Source organism: Chaetura pelagica, unplaced genomic scaffold (genome assembly GCF_000747805.2).
Source record: "Chaetura pelagica isolate M959 unplaced genomic scaffold, ChaPel_1.0 scaffold221, whole genome shotgun sequence".
Lineage (NCBI taxonomy): Eukaryota > Metazoa > Chordata > Aves > Apodiformes > Apodidae > Chaetura > Chaetura pelagica.
This window is the reverse complement of record NW_009952533.1, coordinates 4,957,622-4,981,248: the sequence shown is the minus strand read 5'-3', so window position 1 is coordinate 4,981,248 and position 23,627 is coordinate 4,957,622.

The following is a 23,627-nucleotide window of genomic DNA, read 5'->3' as shown; positions in this document are numbered from 1 at the left end:
CAAGGCAAAAGAAAGTGAAACAGTTACACAGAGTCAGTCTTTCACCAGCAAAGCCAATACATTGCCCTTCTCTATTCAAATCTGCCTCTGAGCTTTGTTCCATTTCACACAGCTTTGTGCCAGGAATACCAAGGCCTGGGCATTCCTTTCCTCAAGAAAAATAACAAATGGGAAAATACTGCCTGACAGTACAGAAGAGAGCCAAGAACTGGGAAAATGGGAACAGCTGCAAAATAATCAGGTGGAAAACGAGCATCAGAAAAAAAAAGAAAAGGTCCTCTAACTAAATAAGGTCCATTTCAAACTAAAACTAATCTGTTTCTTGTACCTCTAGTTGTATAATTTTTCTAATTTTTATTACCAGAGTATTGATGAGGTTATTATCAGTCAAAGAAAACCTGGCACATCGGATGTTGATCCCATCTTTTCCTTACTCCTCTACAGTCTCACACACCCTGCCTTAAGGAAGACTGAATAATTTCCCCTGGGAAAAGGGAAGTGTTTATCTCAAACAGCTTCACATTTTTATTTATTTTAACAAAACTCCTGATACTGTTTATTAAAAAAAAACCAAAACAACTACAGGTTCTGTGAAATCCCAAATTATATTCCCTTTAGTCTAAAATTATTTTACTTAAAATGCATTTTTGTGATAGCTCTTCTGCTAGCAAATACTCTTCTTTTTTTTTTTTTCATATTTCCACATATAGGGACCCAAAAGGTTTTTGATTTAATAACAGCTCAATAATTACCCTTTCTAACTTCCCATATCTCCACTATTGTTTCTGGCATGTTAGTTTTCAAGGTCTCAAAGTTCACGGCAGTTATTTTGCAACAACAGTGATAAAGCACTTGCATTATGAACAGTAATTTTATTCCCTACTACAGTGGCTGAATACAGTGACATACAGGCTACCTGGTTTCAATATTCCATTGCAAATTCCTTAGGGTTCTGTGTCAGCAGCATATTTAGCAACCTTGAAAAATGTTGGTTTCTTTATGTTGACGATTTTAGTTATTTAAAAACAATCCTCATTACGGGAAGCAGCCATGCAACACGCAAGGACTCACCAAAAGGAAGATCCAATGCTATAGTAAATGTTCCAGAATTCTCAAGAGCTGCTAATTCAGATTTTAAAACAAGCATAGTTTCAAATGCTAGTTAGACATTATCTTTTAAAAAGGCAAGCACAGCACCTAATAATTCTGCTTCGAATGTCTTTTGATCTGGGATGTGACAATCTGAAGGATCTTGCAAGCATTCACTTCTAACTTGCTCTTGCTTAGTTGGTGTCAATTAATGAATTGTATCTTGTTACACTGAGCTACCGCTATCTCTGATGTAAAATCTGAAGCAGGTGCCTTCTCTTCACACATATTACAATCTCAGATTATCATATTTAATTTCATGTTTATGTTGTTGTATGGAAATAGAAGATCTTGCCAAGATCCTAATTAAAAAGAAATATTTTAATAGATATAAATTACTCATGAAAAAGACGCAATATGTATTGAAGTTATTTTGTTTCAAAAATAACAAAATAACTTCCAAATAATTAATTTCAAAAAAACCAAAAAGTTATTTTGTTTCAGTTAGTTAAATAAAGCTTATGCTTGAGCCAAACCTCACAGATGAGACACTGTTTCATTTACTTCAATTGAAAAATATTCTACACTATTTCTTTTTCCCCATACATGGTATAAAAAGGAAATAACACATCAGTCTCCTCAAACTATAATGTTACAACTATCCATCTACAAAGTGATTTTCATTATGCAGATTTACATTTTGTGATTCAAATACAACTTCACAACAGTTTTATGTCCAAAAATATATGCATTTGAAGTTTGAACTAAAACCTTTATACTAGCTTCTAATCAATATAAAATTATACATTCTTAAATACAATTACATTTTTAAACTTAATGACACCTTCTTAAAATAGCATGTCCTGTAAATATGCTCAGTGGCTAATAGGAAATCTCTCTTTATGCATTCCATGTACATATTTATTACTACACTTCCCAACTTATACTTGTAAGATGTTTCCATAGATTTCCAGATTTTTTAAATAGTAAACTTCTTTTAAGTTAGCCAACAAAAAAAAATTTGTAGAAATCCTTTCGTATTTCTATTTTTGACACTTGGTATGGATTAAAAGTCCACAAAACCTACTTCTTAAGCATTGTATTATTTCTTTTAACCATAGTTAAGTTAGTGTCAAATCCTAATATTTTTATGTTAATGACAGGAAATAACTTTATATTGAAATCAGCTACCCGAGTTTCAGCTTGCTACAAGTCCTTAGGAACGCTTATTTTTTTAATTTGGTACATTTTTGGAGCATAGGAAGTTCAAGGTGAATATCCGAAAAAATTTTTTTACTGTGAGAGTGACAGAGCACTGGAACAGAATGCCCAGGGAGGTTGTGGAGTCTCCCTCACTGGAGACATTCAAAACCCACCTGGATGAGTTCCTGTGTGATGTACTCTAGGTGACCCTGCTCTGGCAGGGGGGTTGGACTAGATGATCTCTTGAGGTCCCTTCCAGCCCCTAAGATTCTATGATTCTATGATTCTATGATTTTTTACTGGCTTGATATTTATACCACAATTCAGTAATTTTACTACATCCTAATTCAGTGTAACTGGATGGACAAAGCAACAGGTAAGAAGGGCTTGAGCTGTATGGAAGCCTTCATGACTCCAGCACTCAGGCAGCAAAGTGTAAAACCTGCATCTTATTTAATGGATATACTTCCACAGTATCTAAATTAACATATTCTTTGATCAGAAAGTGACAGGCTTTGAATACATTATCTACAGTAACAGTGAGGATACTATTGCTCTTCCTTATGCTTTATGGGCTCTGCCAGTTAACATGCCTAATTTGGCATTCTAAAGTTCCAATGGCTTCCCAAATTAGATACTGTGGAAAAACCATTAACTGAATCTGGTTATTCTGCTCACTCAACTGTTACAAAAAATAAATATTGCACTGGCGAGGCAGAGAAAATTCACTAGCCAAGTTTTACCATGTATTAGAAATGAAAGAGAATTAGTTCTCAGCTGTGTTATTTATGTTCAGAAGTTCTTTCATAACAGTATTTTTAGCTGCTGCTAGACCACTAAAATTAAATGAAAACTACATTCACAAGGTTAAAACAGTCTTTATCCCTCAAGAGCTGGAACCCAAATTTAGGAGCACTAAATATGTGCCATGAATTACAACACAAGTTCTAATTGTTACTATTGAGAATATTATGAAAAGATCTGAATACCCACGCTAAATGTGCACAGAAAATATGTGAACTAAGGTTTAACGGAAAGTTTGGGAACAATTTGTTTAACAAACCTCATTAAAAACTCAGATGATAAATTTTTTAATCATTCCAGTCCTACTTATGTGTTTGTATGTTTGTGTAGGATATTTCAAATTTGTACAGAAACTGATGAAAAATATAGATGCAGTAAACTAGATTTTTGTATAAAACCAGGCTGTATATTTAGATATGTGGTGAATGACTGTGAACTTGGAAACTCTATAGTGTCTACAAATATTTTTTAAATTTGCATTTCATTGAAGCAAAATGAACGTCACATTAAAATAAGCTTCTGGATTTTTAAAAAATTGAGATATATTTCTTGTACTGCATGTTTACAACACTGGCTTAACCTATAATCACAAGCTTAACATATAATGATTTTGGTGTCATTTGCCCTCCTGAAAACTTCTTAAAATACCAATATACTTCCATGAACATCATCTTTTTCCTGTCACATTTTATATTAATAATCACGACTAGTGATAAAAACATATTAATAATGATAAATAAGTTAAAACTACAACACTGTTTCAGGGGGAAGGATAGTAAAGGGATAGACGGGAAGATTTTGGGTCTTTGATGATATGGAAGGTTAATTAGAGATTATTAACACACTCCAATTTCTCCCCCCTCCAGTGAAATTCTTGTAGAAATAGGTCAACTGAGATTGATTCTGCAGTGGCTTTGAGCTGTTTCGACACCACGTGCCCAACTTTTTGAAGGACAGAAGTACAATCTAAGTGCTAAAAAAAGTATTTACAGAGAAAGCAGAGGAAAGTAGATTTTTTCAGACATACACAGTGAAGAAAAAGTAATCTACCTGCACAACTCCACTACTGTATTTCAGTATCAGGTCAGTGAGGTCAATCTCCCATCATGAGCAGGATGGAAGATCCAATCTCCTAGAAAATATCGCTGCATATACATAAATTAAATCTATACTACTTCATCCTTCGAAATCTTCTCAGACTTTCAGAAAATACGTTACAATACTTTATCCTCAGAAATTTTTTTAGAGAATTTGTTTCTGCATTACCACAAGTTAGAGAAACTATCTAAAAACTAGATGCAAGGATTAAAAATGTGCAGTTAGACAACTTAGCCCAGAAGAATTAGACTGTTTAGGTCAGAGTAAGCAACTGCACAGACACAGAGTGGAAAACTAAGAACTGAAGAGACAACTTCTATAATGGATTACATATGAGACATGCTGTAGTGAAAAAGGAGAAAAGTTTTCTCTGAATGTACAGGCAAAGACTCTTCAGAACATAAAGTTCTTTATTTCTGCTTTTCTCAGCTCAGTACTATGTTCAATTTTGGGCACTGCACTTCAAGACTGATAAAAACAAACTGGAGAGAATCCAAGAAAAGCAGTGGAAATAAAAGAGATCTAGAAAATCAGATTTCTCTTATAAATTGCACAAACTGGAGTTATTCATAACAAGAAGAAAGAGCAATAGGGAAGAGACTGATACTCAAAAAATACAAAAAGGCCATAGAAGAAAGGAATATATTATGTTTTCAGTGACCATGGCAATTGGTTCAAGAACTGAGGAGCTTAAAAAGATTTGAATTACATGTTGAATGAGAAAAAAAAAAGCCAAACAAAATTCCCACTTCTAACTTAAAAACAAAACAAAACCAACAACAAAACCCAACAAACAGATTTCAATTGTCAAAAGTTACTGAGGATTTTGAGAGCAGGTTGAATTACCATCAGTAATGTATTGCATGCATGTTATTAATGTTGCTTTGGGATCAAGACAAACACTAGCCAGGCTCTTGAGGTTGACACATAGTTCCATTTCCTTGTTTCAACAGCTTTATTGGGGTAACATCCCATTGGAAAAAAAATCCAGTCAGCTCCCATTTCAAAATAATCTATTCCCAAGTATGATAAACCACACGCAATTGCTTTTCCTTACCCTGCAATTGTCTGCAAGAAAGCAAAGAAAACATACTCAGTTTCTAAGCAAACAGGTTAGAGCAACTTCTTTTTGTGAATGTCAACACACTGAATATGTTTAATCAGAACATAATATATATTACAATTTCTAACAACAAGACAGCTCTGTTTGAAATTATTACTAGAACTTGAAAACTTGCCACAGTAATTTACCACACTAAAATTGCTTCGTGATGCAGCAGAAAAAGGCAAACCAAAAGAAGATAAAATACATATTTGGAAAACCTTCAGACAGGGTAGAGGAAAGGATAGGGAGATTACAGACAGGGTTTTTGAAATTATCTGCTGGAAGCACTCCAGTTACGACCCTTCTTGCACATAGATGCCTCACTATACTAGCACTTAAAGGACACTCAAAGTGAAGACAATGAACCTTTTGCCTGACTATGGAAACAAGAAAATTAAAGTAATAATAATTAAAATCAGGGCCCTAATACTTATACACTCATCTCATTTGAACTAATCAAAGTGGCTGAATGAAACACTTGCTTCTGCAGTATCAGTGATCAGGTGTATATATAAAGTAATTTTCAAAGCAAATTAGCAAATTCTAGTATAAATGTAAAATAATGACAAGGTAACAGAGATGTGATTTAATAAATAGGCTTGAATGACCTGTGTAATGCTTGAGCATTCAAGACTACTTTAAATATTAATGGTTTATTTTTTCATTATAACTTTATAACACTGGCTGTAAATATTAACAGGATGCTAATAAAAAAATCACTCATTACAATCTTATTTACTTGCATTTTCAAACATTGTTGTATTCAAATATCCCCATTATGACCTAATTTCGTCTTGACTCTTTTTTGTTGCATTTGCAGGAAATCTAAGTAGTGATAAGTAACATTTTTTCAACATCGACGACAGACTACTGAAGAATTACGTGCATTAGTCATGTGTTTCGTTCCCCTCTAAATCATATTTTGTTTAGAATGTTAGTATTAGCTCAGATTTTGTTTTATTAAGATAAAAGCACATGTAATATGAAGTAACGTTTAGCATTTCTGCTAGAACACCTTATTCATGTGCTTTAATCTTTTGTGTTTAAAAGCTTCATCAGAATGAAGTACTCAAACCACTATTCTAAATATTGCGTTATCAGCAGAAGCTGTCAAACCTGGATTTAGCTGCACTGGAGTTAGAAAGAATTTTGCACTGGTAACTGCATATTACCTTCCCACAATTTTTGGTATTAAAAATATACTCTCAGCTTTCAGAAGAAAATCAGATTGACATTTCCTGATAAAACAAAAAACCTCAAACATCACTTTTCCCAGTACCTGGCTTTAAAATCATCACAAAATCACAGGGGGGCAAAAAAAAAACCAAACCTGCAGAGGTAATAATCTTGCACAGTGTCATATAAAGCATTTTGGTTTTCAACGCTAAAGCCAATCTGGAAGAAAAGAATCTGAATAGAGGCAGATATGTATCTCAGGAACTCTGGTTGGGAACATTTAAATGCCTTCCTGTTTGTAGAAAATGCTATGCAGGAGCACCTTGGGACACTGACTGTATTGACCTGTTGTAATGACACTTTAAGACCCAGTTTGATGGCTCTGGGCAACAGATGTAAATGTTTGTAGTTCAAAGCCTAAGTCCCATGGGGAAGGGATGAGATAAAGGTGGTACTATAGGTTTAGACATATTTGGTTTATAAACATCTTTGCTTCCCCATACCCGAGTTCTGAACTGAGGAAACCTAGGAGAGAGCCAAAAACCTGCTACTGTGAGAGGTTGAGTTTTAATTGAAACCTATACAGTGAATGAGAAATACATAACAGCCAGTAACCATCACCTCTGAACCACAGGAACACAAGGGATTTTTCTTCCACTGTCATGCACTGCCCATTTTACTATAAAAAATGTATTTGTTTTCCAAAACTGTATTTCAAGTTCAAATATGCTAGTGATGGTATGTATTTATTATATCACTTGGACTATTTTCTACATGGTCTAACTTAAGAGCACTCCATTATCTTTAAACGGCATTAGCAAATGGTTGAAATTTTAACCAACTTCTTTTATTAGATTAACTTTCCCTGAAGGAGATTTACAGAACAGTCACTCTCCCAGTCCAGATCAAGGATAAGTAGAAGTAATTTGGGGATGATAAAGTGTTATTTGATTGGTTTGCACTTCATCACCTTTATCTCTATGATGGTTTAAACTTAGCCAGCAATGCCATTTGCAGTGAGCCATAACCAGTACACTTTGCCCTAATTAATTTTGTCATAATCTTACACACTGTTAGCTGACATTTTGCATTTTCCAGCCTTTTCACACAGTGTGACATAATGAGCATAACCTTTAACACATTACTTCCAGGCTAGTGAGCACTACTGACTTCAGTGCCTCTCCTTGTTGAACTTGTCAGCTAGAAGACATAAGCTATGAGAATCCAACTCATCCCAAGAAATGCTAAACTAACAAGGTCCTTTGTTTATAAAGGACTTTTCACATAACACGCACACTACAACACACTCTTGGATGCAGGTCATAAAGTACAATCTATGGCTGCCAGAGCTTGGGTTACTTACTGTTATACTAGAAAATACCACAGAAACACAGATGTTTGAACTTAGTGCCATTTTTTAAAGAATCTCAAACCTCTTTAAGAATAAAATTAGGCTGCTGCTTCGTCCTCTCTTGAAACATAGAAAAGAATGAATTTGTCACTTGGCCATGACTAGAGGGCTGGCAAACTTCTCCTTTGAAGACAGGATGAGAGATTTGGGCTTGTTCAGCCTGGAGAAGAGAAGGCTCCATCTGAGGAGACCTTATGGAGGCCTTCTGATATGTGAAGGGGCTATAGGAAAGCTGGGGAGGGACTTTTTACAGGAGTTTTTAGGGACAGGATGAAGGGAAATGGCTTTAAACTGGAAGAGGGGAGATTTAGGGTAGACATTAGGAAGAAACTCTTTCCTGTGATGGTGCTGAGACACTGCAACAGGTTGCCCAAGGAAGCTGTGGATGTCCCATCCCTAGAAGCGTTCAAGGCCAGGCTGGATGAGGCTTGGAGCAACCTTGTCTAGTGGGAGGTTTCCCTGCCCATGGTAGGGGAGCTGGAACTAGAGGATCATTAAGGCCCCTTCCAACCCAAATAATGTTATGATTATTGATTAAAAACATGTCTGTAGTTGAAAAGGCAAGATGAAACAGATAGAAAGTTATATGCAAAAATCAGAATTTGCTGAAGAAACCAGTTAATTTTCATCCTTTCCTGAAAAGAGTAATGGAGTTTTGATGCACCATTTCTCATCTGTGTGCCAGTTTCTGGTTGATTCTAAATAATTTTATCACTGCTTTCCAAAAGTACACATCATACAGCACAGCACAAGAAATTTAGCTAGCCTCTGGAAATACAGAAATTATTCAATCTTAATCTTGTGGTAATGTTTACAAACCATAAGGATTTATTTTCTCTTTATACTCAATTTAAAAAAAAATAAATAATTCTCTGTTTCTTAGAAGGAAAGCCAGGTTAAAATTAGTACAGGCCTGCTGTGGCTTTTTGAAGGCACAAAATAGATTTTGGGAAATGTGGATGAAATATAAGAATAAGTGCAAGAAAACAGTTATTGAATGCAGATTCCCCAAAGGACTGTCATATAACATTAAAACATGTGCTCCTGTGTGATAGCCAATGGAAAAAGAGATTAAGTAAAGTAGTACATGGTACGATTCTGATTAATTCATATTGGCTTTCTAGGAGATCCAAAGGCAAAGAGACACACACATACAAATGCTAAATATGACGACATTAAAGCCTCTAATGAATTCAGGTGAAAAAAAATCTCAAAGTTTTTTTTAAGTCTTACTGAATAGAGTAATATTCTCAGCAAAGAACTTGGAATTCTGCCATGGTAGATACAGGTTAGTAAGTCAGAAATTTATTCAGAAGGCAAAGTGTGCCACCTTGAAAGTCAATATGTTAATCCTGAATTCAGTCATCTGGGGTGAAGTTCCCAGAAAACTGATATGATAGGAATTGTACAGGCAGACTGAGTAACGTTGGGTTTTACCTACTGGATGTCTCAAGGAATACTATAGAGATTGACACACATTAGGGAGCATTAACCTTGTGGTACAAATATTATTTTTTAGGGAAGCAAGAAAGCAGGAATAGAAGACCTCTCATTGCACTTAATGACTCATTCAAGTATGTTGAAAAGTCAATGGAATAAAAAATAATAATAATTTTTTAAAAAAGTAAAGGTTCTGTCGTGATCCTCCTTTTTGGAGTGAATTTAGCTTGTCAGGATCTGCCGAGAGGTTCACACGCGGCGCTCGCCCCTCACAGAGGAGCAGTGGCTTCAGCACTGACTGTTCGGGTGAGACGCTTGTTCAGTGCTCACTAGTGTTTCCAATAACAGCAGCCAATCCCCAATTAGAATTTACAAACACACGGTTTACTGAACGGAAAAATAAAACAATTTGGGGCAGGAGGTTCAAAAAGGGTAATTAAAACACACATGAGCTGTGAAATATCTTTTAAACACCAAATACCAACAACTTACATATGCCTTAACACATATATGGGTACACCTTATTTACACACCCAGATTAATTATCTATGAGGGGAGGAGGAAGGAAGGATATGCGTGACACTCGTCCCGTACAGGGTTGTGGTTTGTGTGAAGGTAAGACAGGAACACTTTAAGGAGAGAATTATGCCCAAAATACAATCCCTTACTTTGTTCCCAAGATGCTCTAGGTACTTATATAGTAGCTGCGGATGACTTCCCCTGCAACCTGGTTTTAGAACCACGGGTGGCAGGAAGAAGTCCCACCGCATGTGCTCAGCAGCAGGCAGGTTCCGGAGGTGGGCAGCTGCAGGCAGGGACCTCAGGCAAGCTGGCAGGAAAAGCCGCGAGCAAGGCAGGACGAGCCGGGTCAAGCACAGATCTGCAAGGATTAGCCGGGACTGCAGGTGAAGTGGGAGCTGGGACTAGCCAGGAGCTGGGCTGCAGGGATAAGCCAGGAGCCAGGGCTAGCAGGAGCGAGCCAGGAGCCGGGGACTTCTGGCAGGCACCCCCAAGGTGCAGATCACCCCCCAAAAGCAAGCAGCAGCAGCAGCGGTGACCGCAGCAGCAGCCTCAGTGTCTGTGCAAAAGTGTGTGCCGAAAAGCAAGCAGCAACATCTTCAGTGCCTCTGGAACAGCGCGCCTAAAGGCAGCCCGCACGCTGTCTCTTTATAGGTCTCCTTTGGTCACAATTGGCCAGTTTCATATTTCTAGGTTTCTCAGCCAATCAGACAGGGACGTTTTCCCGCCACTGCAGACTTGCGGTTTGCAACATTGCAGCAGTTTTTCCTGCCAGGGCTCCTCTCCAGCAGCAGCTGCCCCCTCAGGGCATCCCAGTTGTTGTTTACTGGCAGAGGAGGCAGGCAGGAGAGGGTTCAGAGTGCCACATGGAGCAGCCATCCTTAAGCCATTTATGACTGCTGACCTAAAGGGCATGTTATGTTCATGTGAGGAAATATCTGGTCCTTCACAGGTTCTCTAAAAGATCATAAATTAGAAACAGCTTGACATATACAGCCAGGTAGCTACAAATAAACTTAGAAGAAAAAAATGTTAGCAGCAGTAATGGTAAAGTGAAGTTTGTTTCATATGCTAATAACAATAACAACAACAACTATTATTATTATTATTTTCCACATAGAAACTATTTTTTACTTATTACCAGAGCACTCTTTCAAGTCCACAAACTGCTTACCTACCTTTGGCTATTTATGAAGCCCCTAACTAATTTATTGAATTTCTTTTTCTTCTCACATAGGGATTCTTGTAGGGATTCCCTTGGGCATCTTATCAACTGACCTTTGGACGTGCAAATACTTAGAATTTTTGAGGCAGCAGACACCACTTTACATTTGCTGCTAAATGTCATATTTTCCAGGTTGCTTCTGTTATTCTTGTCTATATTGAGGTATTTTTTAAAATTCAAATTATGAAATGTATTAACAGTGAAGCAACAGCCACAGGCCATAAAATAATGGATTTAAACACTTTGCAGAGAAAGTCTCAGAAATGAAAGCTATGTAGTCGAGGCTGCCTGAACAAGCAGCAGGAAGACTGACAGAATTTACCAAAAGCCACTTTGATCTAAGTCAGTAATGTAATGTTACATTATGAAGTAACAGAAGAGACACAAGACAGAGAATACTGGCACCCCATAGCTAGACCAAACTAAAATAATTACCTTTTCCCACGACAAGAGTTATAGGGCAAAACAATGCATTATAAAGTAATGCACAGCCCTGGGAAAACATTGGCCTGGAAATAAATCTAAAAAAATCTAATTACTTGTTCTAAGCCTGTAGCACATCCCGCCAAGTAGTGAAAAACATTATAAGGGCACTATCGAATTGAAAATCTTACACTCTACAATTTGTCTTCATTAACACACACCTATTATTTTGTAACACACATCTAGTCTTTTGTTCATAATATATTTCTCTTTCATAACCTCCAGTGCTTCAACAGCATCAGGATCTTCAATGTTACACTGGATTATTTAATTTACTGGATTTTTATATTCTGTACAACAAAAGTAAAGTGTTAACATTTGCCAAATATAAAACACTTAATACAGTAATGACCCACTCTACCATGGTGAATTGTCTGAGTCTTATTTTTACCTTAATTTCTTGCCATTTGTATTATAGTAACACTTTTTATTGCTGAGATGTTAACAATTAGATTTTTCTGAAATTAATAATTACTTCTGGTAGCTCAGTAACAGTTTGCTCTCCCACCCTCTTCTTCTAGTGCTCCTTCTTAAAGCTGATGAGGGTGTGAATTTATTTATTTATTTTCCTTTATTCTCTTCTGGTGAAACAAGCAGAATCAAACATTTACACAGGAACTATTAGTTCCTATGCACTGGGTATAGTTCATGGAGTTGCCCTTAGTACAAGCACAAATATGTCATTCCTACTCCATGGTGTTAGCTGCATCTCCCTAGGAGCTGGGGGCTAACCAAAAAATAATATGATGAAGTAATAGTATGCTTCCTCATCTGGAAACTGACAACTTGTCCTACCACTGAAATGTATGCTGTACATTACAAATCTCTCCAAGATCCATCTGAAGGAAAGAAGAAGTACACAGGTCAGAAAGGCACGCTTTAGGAGACTTGGAAAGAATGAGTAGTGTCATAAACAAAATAGGTTTACAACTGGTTCTGAGAACTACTTCATCAAATTGTCCTCCTCAGGGAAATAACAAAATTAACTACTGCTCTGGACTCCAGAAACCATTGCACATCATCCCTTCAAGAAACAGTTTTTCCAAATGTTTTTTCTTTTTTTCAGAAAAGTTACAAGAGTGTCAAGAAAATACACATTTCCATTCATCAAAAGAACAATAAAGTATTTTTTCAAGAACGTGCTTTCTGCCTGCTAAGCGTTGACAAATACTGAGAGGCTTCAACTGAGACGCAAATTTTCATACATTTTTATACTAATGCCAGGCCAAAAATTTCAAAAATTTGAAAAATACTTGGTATTTCCTTTAGAAAGTAAACCAGATTCCATAAAGCAAAATATACATTCTTATTCTTTTGACAGCGTATCTTCTTCGTAACACAACTACTGCAGACCCTTGTGAATCACATCCTTCTTTGGAGGATGAAAACATTCCTCCAGGAGTTTGCAACAGTTAATCTTGCTGCAAAAACAAGCCTTGGTGCATTTTGCTCTTTTTCTTTGCTTTGTTCTTTTAACAAAGCTTCTGTTTTGGAATTTTATTACCTGTATTAAAATTGTAAATACAGATGTTGTGGCTCTACTCCAGCAGTGCCTCGCCTTACGTACATATTAAGTAGTCTCTCTTCCAAATACGATTTCTATGGTCTCACAAATTAACAACTGACCCTGGCAGGACTGTAAAAGGTCTTCAAATTGTGTAGGGGTATATTTGGCCAATATAAGTAGCAGGACTGGAATGTGACTGGACAAAACAAAGAAAAAAAGTGCTTTTCCCACATTTTGCAGGTGCAAAGCCACAGATACTTAACATTAAATATCAACTTTTTTTTTTTTTTCCCTTTAAACTGTGAGCAATTGTTTAACCTCTTCTCTGTTCAATGACAATTCTCTTCAAAGTTATCTTCAAAGCAGTTCAGTTAAACTGCATGAGGACTGTATGTAAAGTTAAGCATGGTTCACCTGGGATAAGTACGGTTCGCTAAAGGTCATGGAAAATCAATTAACTAAGGTGGCACTTTGAGACTGCTTGTTAAAATCTACTACCTTAAGCATTAGCTCTTCTTTTATTTGAATAGTATTTTAATTTATACATACTTGTGACTACTGAGAGCTAACTGACCTAGACATTCCTAGCCTAGGAAGAAGGCAGGAAAGTCAAATTCAAAATGCAGGCTGTCTCTTTTATTTACAACCATTTGTGTGTATAGAAATGGATACATGCCTTCTGCACAATTATCATGGAATATAATGATTATAGAATCATGGAATGTTTTAGGCTGGAAGGGACCTTAAAGATCTTCTAGTTCCAAACCCCTGCCATGGCAAAGGACACCTTCCACTAGACCAGGTTGCTCCAAGACTCATCCAGCCTTGCCTTGGACACTTCCAGGGTGGGGGCCAGTCAAAGTATATTCAAATCTCTTGCTTCAATTTTGGACAATTTTGGTAATGCAGAATTGTGGGTCTATGCAAATCTGAAGGTGTGCATTCCCTGTCTGTAAACACAAATTGGATGGATCTCAGTATTCACTGCTGAAAAAAATATCTCTAACTAAACTCTGCAGGTTACCATTCGCATTCACATATTCACACTCCTTTTTGAGAACACAGCACTAGGCCATCAGACTTGTACTGAGAGACTCCACTCACTTCTAGTATCATCCTAGAACACTAATGGATCTGCAATGTACTATAGATGCTGAACTGCTATACTGTCAACATGGAGCCCTGTCATGTGTGTACAAGAGAAAAATGAAGAAATCACCAAGACAGTTCATAAGGCACAGGTACCTTTTCAACACTGCTGTGACTGTGACAAGAATCTGCCTGTCTGGATTTCTCAAGAATCTATAAGGGTCCCTTATTCTAAGTCAGAAATATCAAAATTTTAAGTCTGCGAGGACTAGGATGCAGCAGTTACTTAGACCATCAACTGAATCCAAACCTCCTCCTTGCTGGCCCACATGGGATTCCCTAAAGAGAATCTACAGTGTTGCATGTAATCTTGATAGATTTTTTTCTTCAACAATTGTCAACTGAAAATTCCAATGATAAACAAAATTATTGACTCTAATTACTAGAAAAAAATTATTACCACTGCCGTGAGAAGCAAAACTATTTATTGGAGTTGTAATTGTCAGAAAGTTCATAAACCACCATCATCCATATTTGTTCTTAAGGATATTCTTGTATGCATTCAGGACTGTTCTTCTATTAAACAAAATACACCAGAATAAGGTCTTGTGAAATTAAAAACCAAAGCAGAAAGTGAGGCTTACTAGCTGACCTGATGGACTGACACAATCACACCTTTATAACTAGTGAGATCTACAATGCCTAGTAGCTTGCTAAACAAAATAATGCTTGTAAGCAAATTCTTCCCAATACTTTCTTAGTGTTGAGACAGCAAGGGAGGACTCTCAGGATATTTTGATGATAAGCACACTGACCCAAGATCACAATTCTAATCCAAATTGCTGTAGTCTAGCACAAAAGCTCTACCTTGTACTACACCCTCCCATACCTGAGCAGAACTTACAACTCCTACACCTCTGTTTTTGGCTAATTTTTTAAATATAAAATCAAGTTTGGTGTGTTTCCAGTTGTTCCACAGAACATGAGACCCCCCTCCCAGTAAATATTCTAATTAGGTTCTGAAGATGAGATTTTTCTATGCCAAGCTGTGTATTTTGTCTTGCTCTGCATTCAGTATACCCACAAGTAAGTCAAATACTGTCATAAAGCTATTATTTTCTAATCTTAAACATCTCACAAGCTGAAGTTCTCCTTATCAAAAAAAGAGTGGCCTTAGAACTTGAAACTCCCTACGTCAAAATCACAATGGAAAATGTTAGTACATAGTTAGTTCTCTCTTCAATTTTATTCATGGACTGGACTGAGCCGTGAATTAGTGTTAAAAAATTAAAAAGCACCTTGTTGGTATGACACCTGGTAAATAAGCCTTTATTTTCTTGGCATTCCCCTGGCATTAAACCAGATAGAGACATTTGCAAATAGTGGACAGTAAATCCTTTTAAGGTCAAGCATTCTCAACACTTATGTGTTGCTCAGAACCTGCACACGTACCAGTATTTCAAACGCATCCTATGGGAGCAAATTTCTACTTGCAACTGTGTATCTAACTCTTCCATATAAAACCTTCATTGTTTCCTTTCCTTTCCAATACAGACCGCTGGTGCCAAGTATGCTTTCCAGTTTTGTTTTGATAAGATTACCACCACAGGACAGTCACGAAGCAGTGATGGTTGCCCACAGAGGCTGTGCAGTCTTCATCCCAGGGACTTTTCAAGATGGGATAAAACCTTAAGAAATCTGGTCTGACTTCAGAGCTGATGTACTGTGAGCAACAGGTTGGAGAGACAGACTCCCTGAGGTCCCTTCCCATCTGAATTATCCTGTGGTCACTGCTTTGCATGGCAACTGTAGAGGTGTGAGTGCAGGAGTTTTAACTCCTAAGTGTCTAACTATGTAACGTTAAGTCTCCAAGTCTACTCCTGGCTCTGATGTCATGACTCCTTCACATAACACAGCCAAACAAAACTATCAGATGTGTTTTCTACTTTTATCTCTGTATTTTAGCAGAACTTGGTTAGCTCCAGCTTTTGTGAATTAATATTGCCACTTAAAAAAATCCCAACATTATTTAAAATGGTATGCCAGATTTTATGAGACTTGACTCTAAAGTGCTTTTGTTATCAGTTTTCTCATAACTTCTCCTTCTTCCTATCTTTTGGGATCTCTTCCCTCAACAAGAACAGACAGCTGATATCCCACTGTCATTTTAACCCAAAGTCAGTGGCAAAATACTTTTAGTTTAAGGAGCTTTATCTAGCTTTCTTGCCACACAGGATACAGGCTCTGTATTCTGTTTCTCCCAGTAACCTATTTCTCCAAGTTAACTGAGACACTTCCAGGAATAGAATGATGTACTCACTGTTGTTTCATTTGGCATAATTACTGCATTCTTGATCAAACCCAGAGATTTGAATTTTAGAAGCAGTTTAAATTGTCCATGCCAATTATAAACATCATGAAGTCTGACTTCAAAGTAGTAAAGTCACAGTCCCTGACCACAAAATGAGCAAGTTCCTTAGCTATATCATCAATTCAGTCCAGCAAAGATTTCTCCGTAGCTGAAAAACCATCAACAAATACAGATACAATTTTTGTTTTAAGCATGTATGCTCTGCATTGAGTTATTGCACCACATTACAGCAAATATTTAAAGGTTTCACAACATTCCTATTCATACACATCTTGAAAGTAACCTATTTCAAAAATAACTTGGTGTATATATTCCCAGGCCACTGCTAAATAGTAGCAAAAATTTCATTCATAAAATTTGTGTCCAGTAAGTACTTTGCCAGCTCTGACATTTTCTCCAAGACTCAATCAGCTTCTTCACAAGCAGGAAGAGAGGGTGATTTCCTTTCTTTGGATTCCCCAGACTAGGCAAAAGCATGGGAACTTTTCAACACACTCACTTTCAACATATTTAAAGAGAGATCTCTGTCAGCAGAGAAATCGAGTCTAAACCACTAAAACCAAAATTTAGAGATTCAAGATGTTCTGTGGGGAGAATCCAAAATCAGTAAGGATTACCATCTGTTGTGCTTGTTAATTTTAACTTCCAATTAGGTATTTTTTAAGCTGTGCTATTTAGCTTAGTAGGTACATAATTACAATACCTTTTGAGGTCATTATTACTGGATTAGTAGTGGCTGATTCATATATTTCCTTCTATGTTTCAAGAACCTTTTGTGCTTGGATTTTTTCCATTTTGAAAAGGTGCATTTGATGGTTTCAGTGTTACATGATAAAAGAATGAATACTAGCGGAATCAAGTTTCAAGTTCAATATGCCTCATATGGACTGATATGTACCTGAATTGTTCCTTCTCATGCACGTGGATGTGTAGAGAGTGAGTTTAGAGCTAAGAGTCAAGACTTTTAGAAAAAAAAAAAAAAAAATCAGCTTCTTAAATTCTATTTCAGCATTGAAGTGGTCTTGCTATCTAACTGCTATCTCTTGGCTTGATAGATACTTACTAGTAAAAACCCTAAGCCCTTGCAATGCAGCTGTGTATTTGCTAGTGGAATTTATGATTCTCCAGAACATAAAATATGAGAATGACACATTTATCTTTGCATACTTCAGATTCAATTAGTTTTGAAAATGTTTTAAGTCTGGTCTAGCTATATTCTAAATGCGTACTGCAGGAGTACTAGTTTTTGGTATTTCCAAGGAATGTTTTATTTTCATTTCATCTATACTCACACTCTGAAGGAAACAAGGTATCTGAGAGATTAATCACAATATTAGAAAAAGTCCATTCCAACCAGAAATTAAACATAACTTTTTACGGTTGAGATTTTTAAGAAGAGGACACCCTGTTCAATTAAAACAGACTTCCCTACTGAAATGCATTAATGTACATATACTTTCATTATCAAAATAGCCACTTTAGCAATTTGTTACACATCACTGGTACTGCAAATACTTTCCTTTGTACCTTTTGAAGAATGAAGGTGAAAAAACTCTTGCAAAAAATATCTTTTTTTTTTTCCTCACAAAAGTAGGATTTTTTGGTTCCTTCCAAGTCTAGCAAGTTGAAGTGATAATTCTTTATACTAAGCTGACATTGCTTCACTGAACAACTCTCATTAAAAAATGTAATGCTGCTTCATTTTGCTAAACTACTGTTTCTTCATTGTAACTTGGCACTGGCATTTCTAAAGCATATTTTGATGACACTTTCAATTCACTAACATTTCAGGTATCTTCTTAACCTGGTTTGCAGATAAAACTACTAACATAATACTGGGTCTCTGAGAAAACAAACATCCTGTTTTATGACTAATAAGAATGGAATTATATAGAACTTAAAAGCAGAAATATATAAATCTAGGGTATTTTCCCAAGAGTGTAGAGTTAAGTCTAGTTACATTGGCATTGTATGATTATTGTTTTTTTCCTCTATAAATAGTATGTTTAAAACAGATTAAAGGTATTCTTCAGAATATCATTTTGTTATTGGAAAATACTGGTTATACCCACTCCTTGTGGTTCTCATACATTTACCCATTCAAATCCATACTCATATAATGAAAAATTTTGTTCATGCTTTATTTGGACTTATTTTTTCCTCTATATTGGTACTTACTTGAACATAGAAAGTTGTACTTTCCTCATCATTTGAGCAAGTGTTGTAGCTAGCTTTGAGGAAAACAAGGTATTCAAGATCTGACTGTCTGTGCATGCAGTGCTTTGCATTTGCTGCAAAGCTAGTGGAGTCAGAGACCTTCTTAATGAGACACTTCTTAATGCCCAAGAGTGTGTTTGGTACATGCAGGGCAGGAGCTGCATGTATGAATATAGTTGGGCATGGCTGATCTGTGAGCACCTCTAACAACCCTGTATTTACAGCACCAGCTAGGAATTTGCAAGTCAGTAAATGGCACCGTGGATTTTATTTTTTTTTAGTACAGAGCACCACAGAAGAATTCAGCTATTCACTCAAGATTCTTATAAAAACGTACTTTCTGAAATAAAAAAACAGCTCAAAATACAGCTCGCACAGCAGCACATGTGAATAATAAACCGACAGAACTTAGCAAAATGCCATCCGTGCAATGCAATCTGCAGCCACCAAACAAAGTAATTCCTTAACTTGGGAAAGCCATTCATTATCAAAAAGGTTCCGTTTGGATGATGGAGGAACAAGGGAGATTAAACCAATGTAAAATCCACCAATTATATTAATGGGAAACAAACAACAGTATTAGCACTAGACATTAGTAACTGCTGTTTCACAATAAAACAAAGCAATGCTTCTAACTCCAAAAACAGGAAAACTTTGACAATCCAGACTCTCAGCCAATACTGTTACTGCAGCTGAAGACTGAAAAAACAAGGAAAATAAGAGCTATAGAGACTGGTTTAGTAACCACTAGGTGATTTGAATGCCTTATTTTCAATTTAGGCAGCAGCAGCAGATGCCAAGTCTGTATTAAAAGATAAGAGCTAGAGTTAGAACTGAGGTTAATGTTCAGGTTTAGAAAGACTGGAGTTGCACAGCCTGAACTGCTGCTAAATCCTGACAGGTTGGCAGAGCAAAGCTGACAACTGACATCAGGAGATAAAAGTGCCTTAGTTTTATTTTTTAGTTTAGTTCTTACTCCTCCACCTCAATGAAGGTTGGGATTGGAAGCTGAGAAAGCAAGGGATGAAATTAGTACTGTAGTTAGCAAGAGCTATAGAAGAGAACTGAAAGCTGGTGTAAGTAGCTCTGAGAACCCAATTTTTTATTTCCAGGCTTCAACAGATTCCTGATCTAGGGTAAAGTTTGCCAGTAGAAGTGAAATTATTTTATAAGGCAATTCGGCTGAAGAAGCCATTGCTGATTAATTTTTCCAGGACTGTAATGATAAACAGGAGACTGCAACAACCATCAGGAGACACAGGAAACTTAGTTTAGGAGCATCAGTCTCCTCTCAAGCATGGGAGTATGGCCTCTTTTCAAAAAAAAAAAGGGCAGTTCATAAAAGCAAGGATGCCAAAACTTCAGTTTGACAACTCAACAGAAGTCAACTATTGACAGGTTAGTCAGTAGCAACTGTACAGTTTATGGAGCACCTGTACCCAGAGTAGCTGTACCAAAAGGCACAGACAGAACTACTTTCACTGTCTTTCAAATTCCTGCCCACTTTCAACATCCTGTGGTTGTTAAATGGCCTGAAAGGACCACTCAAACTAGTGCAGCCTGGGGCGATTTACTGCCATCACAACTGCTGTTCTGATTACATCTTTGTTGATTTGGGGCCATTTCAGTTAATCTCAAGGAGGACTCTTCTCATCATTGTAAAGTGACTGGTCAAAATCTCAAACTGCTAGAAGATGCCTCTGGGTAAGCTCCTTTATTGCCTCTTCTTATTGCCTGCAATTCCAAGCTTGAGAGAGGACTAAGTTTGAGGTCAGATTTGCAACAGGAGACTGAGAGTGAGTGCCCTTTGCCATCTTACCTCCTTAAGCACCTATTTTGTTTGCTTCTTCAGTAATCCTTCCCTACAACACTGAAGGTGTCAGTAAGACACAGCAAGTGAGGAGACTGAAAGGCTACATTTGTCTTGCTTTTCTAGGCCAGAAAGATAATTACAAACCCACTTATTTTTTGTGGGTCCAGAAGCTCCATTTCCCTTCAGTATCTCTTAAGATTTTATAGATCCTAAAGGCTACAAGAGTCACAGTGGGATAGACTCTTTCTACCCATTCACTGCATTAAAAACAACCCCAGAAGAAAATAAATTAATTGCTAATCCAAAATAAAACTCATTAAATGAGTTTGCTTTTAACAGCACTATTAAAAAAGGTCATACTAGCATTCCTGTTATACTCTAAAATAAAAACTGGTAAGCATCTATGATCGTAAATTTATTCTTTTTGCCAATCTGAAGAAGTCATACAACCTTAACCGTGAACTGTTAGAATACCATAAAGAACACAACAGCCAGATGTTTGAGGTCTCTCAGAAAGGCATGATCAATCTATTAGTGGCTATTAAGCACAACAATGCAATTCCTCAAGAAATTGCCTAATGCCATTGACTGGACATGTGAGGAAAGGATCATTCTACTCTGCTCTTGCATTTGTTTATTGGAGGCTGTTAAGGAGGTATTAGGAGAGATGAACCTACAGCTTGAACCAATATAGTGGTTGTCTTGTTCCTAAAGCTTGAGATGCGTGCCCAGGATGCATCATAACCATTGCATTTTCTGGTGCATCTAGGATCTGATAACAAAGTGCAGGCAATGCCATGATAATGTGTCAATACAACAATTATTAAGTGTGGGACTCGTTCAGAGCATGCTGAAGAAAATAATTATTTTGAAAATCCTTACACTCAAACAGGAAAGAAAAATGAAAAATATAATTGGATATGCTGACACCTATCTGTTGTGGAGCTCAAAGTGCTAGGTTCTGTGATCTGCAGAGAAGAGGCTGTATCAGCACCCACACATTGAGAAGTTATTCTACTAAACCAAATGTCAGTTAAAACAGCCTGACAATTCACAAGAGCTTAAAAGGAGAGTACTAAACATGCAAATATAGCACATTTTGGAGTTAAAAGTAAACCTGGAAAGGGCAGGAATAAAAAAAAAAATGCTTTAATAGCCATTATTACAATCTGGCCCAAATAAGATAATCACAGAATCGTAGAATGGTTTTGGTTGGAAGGCACCTCTAAAGGTCATCTTGTCCAATCCCTCTGCAAAGAGCAGGGACATCTTCAAATATATCAGGTACTGAAAAGCATGTCCAAGCTGGCCTTGAATGCTTCCAGGGATGCAACCATCTCTCCCTGGGCAACCTGTTCCTGTGTTTCACCACCCTCATGATAAATCATTTCTTCCTTATACTCAGTCTAAATCTACCCTCTTTTAGTTTAAAGCTATTACTCTTTGCCTTATCTTCTGCTTTTTTTGATACAGCTCAAGATACTGTTGGCTTTCTGGGATGTAAGCACACGCTGCCAGCTCATTTCCCAACTTTTCATCCACCAGTACTCCCCAGTCCTCCACTGGGCTGCTCTGAATCCATTCATCCCCTGACTTGCGTTCATACCAGTGGTTGCCACAACCCAGGTAGAGGACCTTGCACTCTGTCTTGTTGAACCTCAAGAGGTTCACACGGGCCCACTTCCCTAGCCTCATTAGTACATACTGCTGAACATGGGCCAAAGCTGCTATTACTTGAAACTATTGGATGACAAAGACTGACATGTTAAAATAATGTTTTAAAATACATCTGGAAAGAACATGATGTAGAAAATGGACATGAAAAATATGACTGCTTGTTTTTTTTTAAAATCACAGATGACAAAGAACCCCAGACCTTGAAAACACAAAGAACAAAAAAAAAATACAGACTAGAACTGTGTTACAGCACACTGAAGAAAAGTAGAGAATAAAGAATTTGTATTTTAAGGTTCAGCCTGTAACAGATAAGGCAAAAAAAATCCCACAACTTTACACTACTTAAGATTTCAAATGCTGAAAAGTATACTGGAAGCCTCAGGTGATGCAAAATAAACATCACTAATGACAGTAATAATCAAATAGCTTCCAGTTTTTTATTTTTTAAGGACAATGAGATACTATGACTATGGATGAAGAATTTATTTTAGACCAGCAAAAATCACTACTTAGTGCTCAGGAGTCATAAGTGACCCACTTGAGGAGCTTCCAAATTTGGAGATATTAATTTTGCATAACTTGTACATAACAGGTGTATTTTAGAGATTGAGGGTGTTCATGTTATGGTTTTGAATGGTGGGCAGCATCATGAAGGAAAACATGGGGCAGTTGATGCAGCATCTACCACAGGAAAAAAAGATTGTAAATGTTAAAGAAAAGTAAACTACATTTAACAAGGTTTATACAGAATAGTCAGTTCTGGCTTCCACAGGTAATGCTATAAACTAATACATACCTCTGTAATAGGTTTGACTTACTAGAATACCTTGCTTGGCAAAAAAAGGCTTAAATTATAGTATTTAGCACTATACAGTACTGCTGAAGCTTACACTAATTTGAATTTAGAACAGATTAGCAGATATATGACCAAAGCATCTTTAAAGCAAAAGCCATTAGTCAAATATAAATATAAGTGTGATTCCTTGGAAGGTAAAATTAGGGATTATGTTATGTAACATATAAAGCATTACGAAATTAAAAAATTATGGGTGATCAGCTCAAAAATGGTAGCATGGTAAAAGACATGAGGCATTATAAAGAACAGCCTCAAACAAGTCAGAGGGAGATTAAAAAAATTATTTCACTGCTGTTTGTAAAAACGTTCAGAGATGTCAGTCTTCTCAGTTCATCAAATAAAACCTGAGAGGTGAGTTGACAGCAGCATATGAGCACTTCCAAAGAAAGAAAATAAGGGCTTCTACAGTTTTTTAACACAAAAAGGCTTACCACAATTCAGCAGCTGGAAGCAAAAGTCAGACAAATTCAAACTGACCATTAGGAAAAAACTACCAAGAAAAGCAATTAACTTTCCATCTCTCAGTATCTTCAAATTAAAACTA